Genomic DNA, 11,000 nt, shown 5'->3' on the forward strand with positions numbered 1-11,000 from the left:
ATGAATGTCTGCCATCGAGGCAGGGCAGGATAATACATAAGATTTAGGATTTTTTTATTTCACAGAACAAATCACTTATTATTTTATTGCAGTGGATAAAGTACTTCAAGATAAGTAGTTATAAACACAAACTGTCCGTGTGTCTGTGTTCTTGTAGTCTACTGTTTATTGAAAAAGTTAATCTTGAGAAAACAGGTTTAATTTCTAGATAACCGTAGAAAGGCCAACTTATGGACGTTTGCATTTTTTATTACCTTCTGTATTGTGTTTATACTTTACATGTCAGAGGGCCTGTTAAGAAAGGAAGTTCTGAGAGTTGCCAATTCAAGAGAAGCAACTCTGTTGAACTGTGAAAATTCATTTTTCACAAAAGTAGTGCTGCGATGGCCGGGAATCGAACCCGGGTCAACTGCTTGGAAGGCAGCTATGCTCACCACTATACCACCATCGCACAGATCTGGCACATAAACGTCATAATTTCTGCAACACAGGGAAAAAACGGATTTCAATGGTACTGAGGTTTGTCTCTTCGCTTTGCAGCAAAAGGCAGGCCTGGGTGACTAATCCTTCGGGAGATTTTTTTAACAAGGTACTGGAAACATTCCTCAGAGAATTTGGTCCATATTGACATGATGGCATCACGCAGTTGCTGCAGATTTGTCGGCTGCACATCCATGATGTGAATCTCCCGTTCCACCATATCCCAAAGGTGTTCTATTGATTTGAGATCCTGTGACTGTGGAGGCCATGTTCAACAAACCGTTCTGAGATGATTCGGGCTTTATGACACATCGCGTTATCCTGCTGGAAGTAGCCATCAGAAAATGGGTACACTGCGGTCATAAAGGGATGGACCAATACTCAGGTAAGCTGTGGCGTTGGCACGATGCTAAATTGGTACTGATGGGTTCAAAGTGTGCCAGGAAAATATCCCCCCAAACCGTTACACCACCACCACCACCAGCCTGAACCGTTGATACAAGGCAGGATGGATCCATGCTTTCATGTTGTTGATGCCAAATTCTGACCATACCATCCGAATGTCGCAGCCGATATTGAGACTCATCATACCAGGCAACCTTTTTCCAAACTTCTGTTGTCCAAATTTGGCGAGCCTGAGTGAGTGAATTGTAGCCTCCGTGTACTGTTCTTAGCTGACAGGAGTGGTACCCAGTGTGGTTCTGCTGCTGTGGCCCATCCACCTCAAGGTTCGACGTGTTGTGCATTCAGAGATGCTCTTCGGCATACCTCGGTTGTAACCAGTGGTTATTTGAGTTACTGTTGCCTTTCTATCAGCTACAACCAGTCTGGCCATTCTCTTCTGACCTCTGGCATCCACAAGGAATTTGCCCCCAAGGAACTAGCGCCCACTGGATATTTTCTCTTTTTCCGACCACTCTCTGTGAACCCCAGAGAGGTTTTTGCGTGAAAATCCCAGTAGATTGGCAGGTTCTGAAATACTCAGACCGGCCCGTCTGTTACCAACAACCATGCCACGTTCAAAGTCACTTAAATCACCGTACTTCCTCATTCTGATGCTTGGTCTTAACTACAGGAGATTCTCTTGACCATGTCTACGTGCCTAATTGCATTGATTTGCTGCCATGTGATTGGCTGGTTAGAAATTTTCGTCGAAGAGCAGTTGGAGCAGTTATTTTACCTAATAAAGTGGCCGGTGAGTGTAAATGCATGTATGTGTCCCATATATACTCCTCATGACCATTAAAGCTTTTTGAAGGCATTGATGTTCAATAGCAAGCAGCAAGTCCAATTCATCTTGTGAGTTTGTCTAACTGTGAACATAATTCATCCTTTATGGAACAAGCAGTGTTGCTGATTACTCTTCCTTAATTCATGTGGTTTATTAACACAAATAATGGAGATGCCGGGGATTGAACCCGGGGCCTCATACATGCAAAGCATGCGCTCTACCACTGAGCTACATCCCCTTCGTGGTCGATCCTGAAGACAGGAAGACAGGAAGTTCTAAGAGTTGCTAGTTCAAGAGAAATAACTCTATTGAACTGTGAAAATTCAGATTTTTCACAAAAGTAGTGCTGCGATGGCCGGGAATCGAACCCGGGTCAACTGCTTGGAAGGCAGCTATGCTCACCACTATACCACCATCGCACGGATCTGGCCCATAAACGTCATAATTTCCGCAACACAGGGAAAAACCGGATTTCAATGGGACTGAGGTTTGTCTGTCCGCTTTGCAGCAAAAGGCAGGACTAGATGACTAATCCTTGATTTAAAAAGGTCCTGGAAATCTTCCTCAGAGAATTTGGTCCATATTGACATGATGGCGTCACGCAGTTGCTGCAGATTTGTCGGCTACACATCCATGATGTGAATCTCCCGTTCCACCATATCCCAAAGGTGTTCTATTGATTTGACATCTGGTGACTGTGGAGGCCATTTGAGGACAGTGAACTCATTGTCATGTTCAACAAACCGTTCTGAGATGATTCGGGCTTTATGACACATTGCGTTATCCTGCTGGAAGTAGCCATCAGAAAATGGGTACACTGCGGTCATAAAGGGATGGACCAATACTCAGGTAGGCTGTGGCGTTGGCACGATGCTAAATTGGTACTGATGGGTTCAAAGTGTGCCAGGAAAATATCCCCCCAAACCGTTACACCACCACCACCAGCCTGAACCGTTGATACAAGGCAGGATGGATCCATGCTTTCATGTTGTTGATGCCAAATTCTGACCATACCATCCGAATGTCGCAGCCGATATTGAGACTCATCATACCAGGCAACCTTTTTCCAAACTTCTGTTGTCCAAATTTGGCGAGCCTGAGTGAGTGAATTGTAGCCTCCGTGTACTGTTCTTAGCTGACAGGAGTGGTACCCAGTGTGGTTCTGCTGCTGTGGCCCATCCACCTCAAGGTTCGACGTGTTGTGCATTCAGAGATGCTCTTCGGCATACCTCGGTTGTAACCAGTGGTTATTTGAGTTACTGTTGCCTTTCTATCAGCTACAACCAGTCTGGCCATTCTCTTCTGACCTCTGGCATCCACAAGGAATTTGCCCCCAAGGAACTAGCGCCCACTGGATATTTTCTCTTTTTCCGACCACTCTCTGTGAACCCCAGAGAGGTTTTTGCGTGAAAATCCCAGTAGATTGGCAGGTTCTGAAATACTCAGACCGGCCTGTCTGTTACCAACAACCATGCCACGTTCAAAGTCACTTAAATCACCGTACTTCCTCATTCTGATGCTTGGTCTTAACTACAGGAGATTCTCTTGACCATGTCTACGTGCCTAATTGCATTGATTTGCTGCCATGTGATTGGCTGGTTAGAAATTTTCGTCGAAGAGCAGTTGGAGCAGTTATTTTACCTAATAAAGTGGCCGGTGAGTGTAAATGCATGTATGTGTCCCATATATACTCCTCATGACCATTAAAGCTTTTTGAAGGCATTGATGTTCAATAGCAAGCAGCAAGTCCAATTCATCTTGTGAGTTTGTCTAACTGTGAACATAATTCATCCTTTATGGAACAAGCAGTGTTGCTGATTACTCTTCCTTAATTCATGTGGTATATTAACACAAATAATGGAGATGCCGGGGATTGAACCCGGTGCCTCATACATGCAAAGCATGGGCTCTACCACTGAGCTACATCCCCTTCGTGGTCAATCCTGAAGACAGGAAGACAGGAAGTTCTAAGAGTTGCTAGTTCAAGAGAAATAACTCTATTGAACTGTGAAAATTCAGATTTTTCACAAAAGTAGTGCTGCGATGGCCGGGAATCGAACCCGGGTCAACTGCTTGGAAGGCAGCTATACTCACCACTATACCACCATCGCACGGATCTGGCCCATAAACGTCATAATTTCCGCAACACAGGGAAAAACCGGATTTCGATGGGACTGAGGTTTGTCTGTCCGCTTTGCAGCAAAAGGCAGGACTAGATGACTAATCCTTGATTTAAAAAGGTCTTGGAAACATTCCTCAGAGAATTTGGTCCATATTGACATGATGGCGTCACACAGTTGCTGCAGATTTGTCGGCTACACATCCATGATGTGAATCTCCCGTTCCACCATATCCCAAAGGTGTTCTATTGATTTGAAATCTGGTGACTGTGGAGGCCATTTGAGGACAGTGAACTCATTGTCATGTTCAACAAACCGTTCTGAGATGATTCGGGCTTTATGACACATTGCGTTATCCTGCTGGAAGTAGCCATCAGAAAATGGGTACACTGCGGTCATAAAGGGATGGACCAATACTCAGGTAGGCTGTGGCGTTGGCACGATGCTAAATTGGTACTGATGGGTTCAAAGTGTGCCAGGAAAATATCCCCCCAAACCGTTACACCACCACCACCAGCCTGAACCGTTGATACAAGGCAGGATGGATCCATGCTTTCATGTTGTTGATGCCAAATTCTGACCATACCATCCGAATGTCGCAGCCGATATTGAGACTCATCATACCAGGCAACCTTTTTCCAAACTTCTGTTGTCCAAATTTGGCGAGCCTGAGTGAGTGAATTGTAGCCTCCGTGTACTGTTCTTAGCTGACAGGAGTGGTACCCAGTGTGGTTCTGCTGCTGTGGCCCATCCACCTCAAGGTTCGACGTGTTGTGCATTCAGAGATGCTCTTCGGCATACCTCGGTTGTAACCAGTGGTTATTTGAGTTACTGTTGCCTTTCTATCAGCTACAACCAGTCTGGCCATTCTCTTCTGACCTCTGGCATCCACAAGGAATTTGCCCCCAAGGAACTAGCGCCCACTGGATATTTTCTCTTTTTCCGACCACTCTCTGTGAACCCCAGAGAGGTTTTTGCGTGAAAATCCCAGTAGATTGGCAGGTTCTGAAATACTCAGACCGGCCCGTCTGTTACCAACAACCATGCCACGTTCAAAGTCACTTAAATCACCGTACTTCCTCATTCTGATGCTTGGTCTTAACTACAGGAGATTCTCTTGACCATGTCTACGTGCCTAATTGCATTGATTTGCTGCCATGTGATTGGCTGGTTAGAAATTTTCGTCGAAGAGCAGTTGGAGCAGTTATTTTACCTAATAAAGTGGCCGGTGAGTGTAAATGCATGTATGTGTCCCATATATACTCCTCATGACCATTAAAGCTTTTTGAAGGCATTGATGTTCAATAGCAAGCAGCAAGTCCAATTCATCTTGTGAGTTTGTCTAACTGTGAACATAATTCATCCTTTATGGAACAAGCAGTGTTGCTGATTACTCTTCCTTAATTCATGTGGTTTACTAACACAAATAATGGAGATGCCGGGGATTGAACCCGGGGCCTCATACATGCAAAGCATGCGCTCTACCACTGAGCTACATCCCCTTCGTGGTCGATCCTGAAGACAGGAAGACAGGAAGTTCTAAGAGTTGCTAGTTCAAGAGAAATAACTCTATTGAACTGTGAAAATTCAGATTTTTCACAAAAGTAGTGCTGCGATGGCCGGGAATCGAACCCGGGTCAACTGCTTGGAAGGCAGCTATGCTCACCACTATACCACCATCGCACGGATCTGGCCCATAAACGTCATAATTTCCGCAACACAGGGAAAAACCGGATTTCAATGGGACTGAGGTTTGTCTGTCCGCTTTGCAGCAAAAGGCAGGACTAGATGACTAATCCTTGATTTAAAAAGGTCCTGGAAATCTTCCTCAGAGAATTTGGTCCATATTGACATGATGGCGTCACGCAGTTGCTGCAGATTTGTCGGCTACACATCCATGATGTGAATCTCCCGTTCCACCATATCCCAAAGGTGTTCTATTGATTTGACATCTGGTGACTGTGGAGGCCATTTGAGGACAGTGAACTCATTGTCATGTTCAACAAACCGTTCTGAGATGATTCGGGCTTTATGACACATTGCGTTATCCTGCTGGAAGTAGCCATCAGAAAATGGGTACACTGCGGTCATAAAGGGATGGACCAATACTCAGGTAGGCTGTGGCGTTGGCACGATGCTAAATTGGTACTGATGGGTTCAAAGTGTGCCAGGAAAATATCCCCCCAAACCGTTACACCACCACCAGCAGCCTGAACCGTTGATACAAGGCAGGATGGATCCATGCTTTCATGTTGTTGATGCCAAATTCTGACCATACCATCGGAATGTCGCAGCGGATATTGAGACTCATCATACCAGGCAACCTTTTTCCAAACTTCTGTTGTCCAAATTTGGCGAGCCTGAGTGAGTGAATTGTAGCCTCCGTGTACTGTTCTTAGCTGACAGGAGTGGTACCCAGTGTGGTTCTGCTGCTGTGGCCCATCCACCTCAAGGTTCGACGTGTTGTGCATTCAGAGATGCTCTTCGGCATACCTCGGTTGTAACCAGTGGTTATTTGAGTTACTGTTGCCTTTCTATCAGCTACAACCAGTCTGGCCATTCTCTTCTGACCTCTGGCATCCACAAGGAATTTGCCCCCAAGGAACTAGCGCCCACTGGATATTTTCTCTTTTTCCGACCACTCTCTGTGAACCCCAGAGAGGTTTTTGCGTGAAAATCCCAGTAGATTGGCAGGTTCTGAAATACTCAGACCGGCCCGTCTGTTACCAACAACCATGCCACGTTCAAAGTCACTTAAATCACCGTACTTCCTCATTCTGATGCTTGGTCTTAACTACAGGAGATTCTCTTGACCATGTCTACGTGCCTAATTGCATTGATTTGCTGCCATGTGATTGGCTGGTTAGAAATTTTCGTCAAGGAGCAGTTGGAGCAGTTGTTTTACCTAATAAAGTGGCCGGTGAGTGTAAATGCATGTATGTGTCCCATATATACTCCTCATGACCATTAAAGCTTTTTGAAGGCATTGATGTTCAATAGCAAGCAGCAAGTCCAATTCATCTTGTGAGTTTGTCTAACTGTGAACATAATTCATCCTTTATGGAACAAGCAGTGTTGCTGATTACTCTTCCTTAATTCATGTGGTTTATTAACACAAATAATGGAGATGCCGGGGATTGAACCCGGGGCCTCATACATGCAAAGCATGCGCTCTACCACTGAACTACATCCCCTTCGTGGTCGATCCTGAAGACAGGAAGACAGGAAGTTCTAAGAGTTGCTAGTTCAAGAGAAATAACTCTATTGAACTGTGAAAATTCAGATTTTTCACAGAAGTAGTGCTGCGATGGCCGGGAATCGAACCCGGGTCAACTGCTTGGAAGGCAGCTATGCTCACCACTATACCACCATCGCACGGATCTGGCCCATAAACGTCATAATTTCCGCAACACAGGGAAAAACCGGATTTCAATGGGACTGAGGTTTGTCTGTCCGCTTTGCAGCAAAAGGCAGGACTAGATGACTAATCCTTGATTTAAAAAGGTCCTGGAAACATTCCTCAGAGAATTTGGTCCATATTGACATGATGGCGTCACGCAGTTGCTGCAGATTTGTCGGCTACACATCCATGATGTGAATCTCCCGTTCCACCATATCCCAAAGGTGTTCTATTGATTTGACATCTGGTGACTGTGGAGGCCATTTGAGGACAGTGAACTCATTGTCATGTTCGACAAACCGTTCTGAGATGATTCGGGCTTTATGACACATTGCGTTATCCTGCTGGAAGTAGCCATCAGAAAATGGGTACACTGCGGTCATAAAGGGATGGACCAATACTCAGGTAGGCTGTGGCGTTGGCACGATGCTAAATTGGTACTGATGGGTTCAAAGTGTGCCAGGAAAATATCCCCCCAAACCGTTACACCACCACCACCAGCCTGAACCGTTGATACAAGGCAGGATGGATCCATGCTTTCATGTTGTTGATGCCAAATTCTGACCATACCATCCGAATGTCGCAGCCGATATTGAGACTCATCATACCAGGCAACCTTTTTCCAAACTTCTGTTGTCCAAATTTGGCGAGCCTGAGTGAGTGAATTGTAGCCTCCGTGTACTGTTCTTAGCTGACAGGAGTGGTACCCAGTGTGGTTCTGCTGCTGTGGCCCATCCACCTCAAGGTTCGACGTGTTGTGCATTCAGAGATGCTCTTCGGCATACCTCGGTTGTAACCAGTGGTTATTTGAGTTACTGTTGCCTTTCTATCAGCTACAACCAGTCTGGCCATTCTCTTCTGACCTCTGGCATCCACAAGGAATTTGCCCCCAAGGAACTAGCGCCCACTGGATATTTTCTCTTTTTCCGACCACTCTCTGTGAACCCCAGAGAGGTTTTTGCGTGAAAATCCCAGTAGATTGGCAGGTTCTGAAATACTCAGACCGGCCCGTCTGTTACCAACAACCATGCCACGTTCAAAGTCACTTAAATCACCGTACTTCCTCATTCTGATGCTTGGTCTTAACTACAGGAGATTCTCTTGACCATGTCTACGTGCCTAATTGCATTGATTTGCTGCCATGTGATTGGCTGGTTAGAAATTTTCGTCGAAGAGCAGTTGGAGCAGTTATTTTACCTAATAAAGTGGCCGGTGAGTGTAAATGCATGTATGTGTCCCATATATACTCCTCATGACCATTAAAGCTTTTTGAAGGCATTGATGTTCAATAGCAAGCAGCAAGTCCAATTCATCTTGTGAGTTTGTCTAACTGTGAACATAATTCATCCTTTATGGAACAAGCAGTGTTGCTGATTACTCTTCCTTAATTCATGTGGTTTACTAACACAAATAATGGAGATGCCGGGGATTGAACCCGGGGCCTCATACATGCAAAGCATGCGCTCTACCACTGAGCTACATCCCCTTCGTGGTCGATCCTGAAGACAGGAAGACAGGAAGTTCTAAGAGTTGCTAGTTCAAGAGAAATAACTCTATTGAACTGTGAAAATTCAGATTTTTCACAAAAGTAGTGCTGCGATGGCCGGGAATCGAACCCGGGTCAACTGCTTGGAAGGCAGCTATGCTCACCACTATACCACCATCGCACGGATCTGGCCCATAAACGTCATAATTTCCGCAACACAGGGAAAAACCGGATTTCAATGGGACTGAGGTTTGTCTGTCCGCTTTGCAGCAAAAGGCAGGACTAGATGACTAATCCTTGATTTAAAAAGGTCCTGGAAATCTTCCTCAGAGAATTTGGTCCATATTGACATGATGGCGTCACGCAGTTGCTGCAGATTTGTCGGCTACACATCCATGATGTGAATCTCCCGTTCCACCATATCCCAAAGGTGTTCTATTGATTTGACATCTGGTGACTGTGGAGGCCATTTGAGGACAGTGAACTCATTGTCATGTTCAACAAACCGTTCTGAGATGATTCGGGCTTTATGACACATTGCGTTATCCTGCTGGAAGTAGCCATCAGAAAATGGGTACACTGCGGTCATAAAGGGATGGACCAATACTCAGGTAGGCTGTGGCGTTGGCACGATGCTAAATTGGTACTGATGGGTTCAAAGTGTGCCAGGAAAATATCCCCCCAAACCGTTACACCACCACCAGCAGCCTGAACCGTTGATACAAGGCAGGATGGATCCATGCTTTCATGTTGTTGATGCCAAATTCTGACCATACCATCGGAATGTCGCAGCGGATATTGAGACTCATCATACCAGGCAACCTTTTTCCAAACTTCTGTTGTCCAAATTTGGCGAGCCTGAGTGAGTGAATTGTAGCCTCCGTGTACTGTTCTTAGCTGACAGGAGTGGTACCCAGTGTGGTTCTGCTGCTGTGGCCCATCCACCTCAAGGTTCGACGTGTTGTGCATTCAGAGATGCTCTTCGGCATACCTCGGTTGTAACCAGTGGTTATTTGAGTTACTGTTGCCTTTCTATCAGCTACAACCAGTCTGGCCATTCTCTTCTGACCTCTGGCATCCACAAGGAATTTGCCCCCAAGGAACTAGCGCCCACTGGATATTTTCTCTTTTTCCGACCACTCTCTGTGAACCCCAGAGAGGTTTTTGCGTGAAAATCCCAGTAGATTGGCAGGTTCTGAAATACTCAGACCGGCCCGTCTGTTACCAACAACCATGCCACGTTCAAAGTCACTTAAATCACCGTACTTCCTCATTCTGATGCTTGGTCTTAACTACAGGAGATTCTCTTGACCATGTCTACGTGCCTAATTGCATTGATTTGCTGCCATGTGATTGGCTGGTTAGAAATTTTCGTCAAAGAGCAGTTGGAGCAGTTGTTTTACCTAATAAAGTGGCCGGTGAGTGTAAATGCATGTATGTGTCCCATATATACTCCTCATGACCATTAAAGCTTTTTGAAGGCATTGATGTTCAATAGCAAGCAGCAAGTCCAATTCATCTTGTGAGTTTGTCTAACTGTGAACATAATTCATCCTTTATGGAACAAGCAGTGTTGCTGATTACTCTTCCTTAATTCATGTGGTTTATTAACACAAATAATGGAGATGCCGGGGATTGAACCCGGGGCCTCATACATGCAAAGCATGCGCTCTACCACTGAACTACATCCCCTTCGTGGTCGATCCTGAAGACAGGAAGACAGGAAGTTCTAAGAGTTGCTAGTTCAAGAGAAATAACTCTATTGAACTGTGAAAATTCAGATTTTTCACAGAAGTAGTGCTGCGATGGCCGGGAATCGAACCCGGGTCAACTGCTTGGAAGGCAGCTATGCTCACCACTATACCACCATCGCACGGATCTGGCCCATAAACGTCATAATTTCCGCAACACAGGGAAAAACCGGATTTCAATGGGACTGAGGTTTGTCTGTCCGCTTTGCAGCAAAAGGCAGGACTAGATGACTAATCCTTGATTTAAAAAGGTCCTGGAAACATTCCTCAGAGAATTTGGTCCATATTGACATGATGGCGTCACGCAGTTGCTGCAGATTTGTCGGCTACACATCCATGATGTGAATCTCCCGTTCCACCATATCCCAAAGGTGTTCTATTGATTTGACATCTGGTGACTGTGGAGGCCATTTGAGGACAGTGAACTCATTGTCATGTTCGACAAACCGTTCTGAGATGATTCGGGCTTTATGACACATTGCGTTATCCTGCTGGAAGTAGCCATCAGAAAATGGGTACACTGCGGTCATAA

The 11,000-nt window shown here is 45.4% G+C and overlaps 13 non-coding genes across 13 annotated transcripts; all 13 read right to left on the reverse strand.

The window, feature by feature from the left end:
- Positions 1-379: 379 nt before the first annotated feature.
- trnag-ucc (transfer RNA glycine (anticodon UCC)) lies at positions 380-451 on the reverse strand. The gene has a single exon. It is a non-coding gene; the product is annotated as a tRNA-Gly (tRNA).
- A 1,426-nt stretch (positions 452-1,877) lies between these two features.
- On the reverse strand, positions 1,878-1,949 carry trnaa-ugc (transfer RNA alanine (anticodon UGC)). Its single transcript has one exon. It is a non-coding gene; the product is annotated as a tRNA-Ala (tRNA).
- A 109-nt stretch (positions 1,950-2,058) lies between these two features.
- Positions 2,059-2,130, reverse strand: trnag-ucc (transfer RNA glycine (anticodon UCC)). The gene has a single exon. It is a non-coding gene; the product is annotated as a tRNA-Gly (tRNA).
- Positions 2,131-3,569: 1,439 nt separating this feature from the next.
- trnaa-ugc (transfer RNA alanine (anticodon UGC)) lies at positions 3,570-3,641 on the reverse strand. Its single transcript has one exon. It is a non-coding gene; the product is annotated as a tRNA-Ala (tRNA).
- Positions 3,642-3,750: 109 nt separating this feature from the next.
- trnag-ucc (transfer RNA glycine (anticodon UCC)) lies at positions 3,751-3,822 on the reverse strand. The gene has a single exon. It is a non-coding gene; the product is annotated as a tRNA-Gly (tRNA).
- Positions 3,823-5,261: 1,439 nt separating this feature from the next.
- Positions 5,262-5,333, reverse strand: trnaa-ugc (transfer RNA alanine (anticodon UGC)). The gene has a single exon. It is a non-coding gene; the product is annotated as a tRNA-Ala (tRNA).
- Positions 5,334-5,442: 109 nt separating this feature from the next.
- On the reverse strand, positions 5,443-5,514 carry trnag-ucc (transfer RNA glycine (anticodon UCC)). Its single transcript has one exon. It is a non-coding gene; the product is annotated as a tRNA-Gly (tRNA).
- A 1,439-nt stretch (positions 5,515-6,953) lies between these two features.
- Positions 6,954-7,025, reverse strand: trnaa-ugc (transfer RNA alanine (anticodon UGC)). The gene has a single exon. It is a non-coding gene; the product is annotated as a tRNA-Ala (tRNA).
- Positions 7,026-7,134: 109 nt separating this feature from the next.
- Positions 7,135-7,206, reverse strand: trnag-ucc (transfer RNA glycine (anticodon UCC)). Its single transcript has one exon. It is a non-coding gene; the product is annotated as a tRNA-Gly (tRNA).
- A 1,439-nt stretch (positions 7,207-8,645) lies between these two features.
- trnaa-ugc (transfer RNA alanine (anticodon UGC)) lies at positions 8,646-8,717 on the reverse strand. The gene has a single exon. It is a non-coding gene; the product is annotated as a tRNA-Ala (tRNA).
- Positions 8,718-8,826: 109 nt separating this feature from the next.
- trnag-ucc (transfer RNA glycine (anticodon UCC)) lies at positions 8,827-8,898 on the reverse strand. Its single transcript has one exon. It is a non-coding gene; the product is annotated as a tRNA-Gly (tRNA).
- A 1,439-nt stretch (positions 8,899-10,337) lies between these two features.
- Positions 10,338-10,409, reverse strand: trnaa-ugc (transfer RNA alanine (anticodon UGC)). Its single transcript has one exon. It is a non-coding gene; the product is annotated as a tRNA-Ala (tRNA).
- A 109-nt stretch (positions 10,410-10,518) lies between these two features.
- trnag-ucc (transfer RNA glycine (anticodon UCC)) lies at positions 10,519-10,590 on the reverse strand. The gene has a single exon. It is a non-coding gene; the product is annotated as a tRNA-Gly (tRNA).
- Positions 10,591-11,000: the final 410 nt, after the last annotated feature.

This window comes from Cololabis saira, unplaced genomic scaffold, assembly GCF_033807715.1.
Source record: "Cololabis saira isolate AMF1-May2022 unplaced genomic scaffold, fColSai1.1 scf394, whole genome shotgun sequence".
Classification (NCBI taxonomy): Eukaryota; Metazoa; Chordata; class Actinopteri; order Beloniformes; family Belonidae; genus Cololabis; species Cololabis saira.